The sequence below is a fragment of the Mandrillus leucophaeus genome, unplaced genomic scaffold (genome assembly GCF_000951045.1).
Source record: "Mandrillus leucophaeus isolate KB7577 unplaced genomic scaffold, Mleu.le_1.0 Scaffold215, whole genome shotgun sequence".
NCBI lineage: Eukaryota > Metazoa > Chordata > Mammalia > Primates > Cercopithecidae > Mandrillus > Mandrillus leucophaeus.
This window is the reverse complement of record NW_012102199.1, coordinates 1,500,214-1,502,459: the sequence shown is the minus strand read 5'-3', so window position 1 is coordinate 1,502,459 and position 2,246 is coordinate 1,500,214.

Sequence of the window (2,246 nt, the reverse complement as noted above, 5' to 3'; positions counted from 1 at the left end):
TGAGCCTGGGAGGTTGAGGCTGCAGTGAGCCATGATCCCACCACTGCACTCCAGCCTGGGCAACAGAGCAAGACCCTGTTTCTTTTTCTTTTCTTTTTTTTTTTTTTGAGATAGAGTCTCGCTCTGTTGCCCAGGCTGGAATGCAGTGGCACGATCTAGGCTCACTGCAACCTCCGCCTCCCCGGTTCAAGTGATTTCTGGCTAATTTTTGTATGTTTAGTAGAGACGGGGTTTCACTATGTTGGCCAGGCTGGTCTTGAACTCCCGACCTCAAGTGATCCGCCCACCTCAGCCTCCCAAAGGGCTGGGATTACAGGCATGAGCCACCGTGCCCGGCCGGAAGACCCTGTTTCAAAATAATAATGATAATAATTTTGATAATAAAAACTTGAAAATAATAATAATAATAATGACGATGATGACAGTGATGAGGATAGGGATGATGCTGGTATCAGCCTATTCTGTCTCTGTGCTCATTGTGACCTATGCCTCCTCTGGGATCCACCATCTCCCTGGCTCTTCATAGCCATCCTATGAGGTAGAAACTATGATCACCCCTATTTTGCAAGAGAGGAAACTGAGGTTCAGTTGGTGAGGGTATGTGCCCAAGGTTGTGCCATTGAAATGACCTCATCTGGGGTAGATACCCGAGATTTGTCATCTCACGGCCACGGAGAACAAAGATGTGGACACACAAGAATGAGGTTAGCAGCAAAGTTTAACAGACGGAAAGAGAGAGAAGATGCTCCCTCCTGCAGAGAGAGGTCCTGAAAAAATGCATTGACGGATGCACAGTGAAATGCAGGGGGCTTTATAGATGCCTGGTGAGGCGGCGGTGTTTGATTTACATAGGGTGTGAAAGATTGGTTGGACTAGGTGTTCCATTTGCATAGGGTGCGAAAACCAGGTTAGGACTAGGTTGCCATTTGCATCGGGTGTGAATTTCTGGCCACCCCTACCCTAATCTTTTATCATGCAAGCGGGTCCTCTACTTGAGCTGTGGCCATGTTGCCCATCCCTTTACTTATGCATGGTAATACAGAAAATAAAGGGAAGATGGAGTCTCCATGTTGGACTTGCCCAGGCAGCTCTTTTCTGTTGACGCAACTGCTGGCATCACCCCCGTGCAAGCTTGCAGCTCGCTTATCTGTTTGCAGCTCGATTTCTCAGACTGCTCTTTGTTAGAAAAAAGAATTTCTTGGGCTGCTTTTCGTTAGAAAAGAAATTCCGCCAGGGACTCTGGTGCCCTCACTATCTGCCTAAATAATTTCTTTCTAGCTCCTGTATCACCGTGGGCCTTGAGTGGTGCTGGGATTCGGACCCAGGCAGCTCCCTTTTATCCGTGACCCATTAAGGCCTCAGAAGAAAGCGAGGCATAGGATGGGTTCCCAGGCAGGATCTGCTATTCATTGCCATTGACTGTCACTGTTTCCGAATTTTGCAGTTTTGGGCAGAAACTGCAAAGTTTTGTGGAAAGAATGCAAGTTTTCCAAAGTGGCTGTTTATCAAGCATCCCTGGCAGGGGGCGACTTTGAGTTTTACTCTCAGGATTCAGGGTCCTCCTGAGTGGGTGCTCGGAAGTTCAAGGATACAGACGACAGAGATGTTGATGGCAGCTAAGCCAGGGAAAACCAGGGCAGTCCTCTAGCCTGGTCAGGTGGGAAGGGAGTTTGTGGCTGGGGGTTCCCAAACCCATTGAGTTTGCAATGCCTGCCTTCTCCTCAGTGGAATTTGGGGGTTGCCTGGGGAGCTGTCCCTAGGCTGCAGAGGCTGCAGGATCAACCCTGGAAGCTGGTTTCTTTGAGGGAAGAGGATGTCAGCTCCCTTGTGCTCACCCCAGAGGCATGTGGCGTCCTTCATTAATTCAATGGGTTCAGGCCACACACAAGCACACCACAGAAGTCCCTGTCCTCATGGAGCTTCTGGGCTGAGTGGGGACAGGGTTGGCAATGAAGATGAGCTAGGAAAAAGAAAAGGGCATGACTGGGAGAGGCCTCTGCAGAGATAGCCCTGGATAATCATGACATGATGGATGAGTGGGCTTTGCACATTTCAGGAGACTGCAAGACTAGGGTGTGACAAGTGCAAAGGCCCTGGGGCCTTCTCAGTGGTGAGTATGGAGTGAAGGAGTAATGAAGGAGAGGACTGGAGTGGAGTGAGTCAGGGAGGGCGGCCAGAGAAAGAGGAAGGGCTGGGCGGGGCTGTGGCTGCAGCGTGTAGAGGCTTGTGCCCCACGGTGAGGGGCG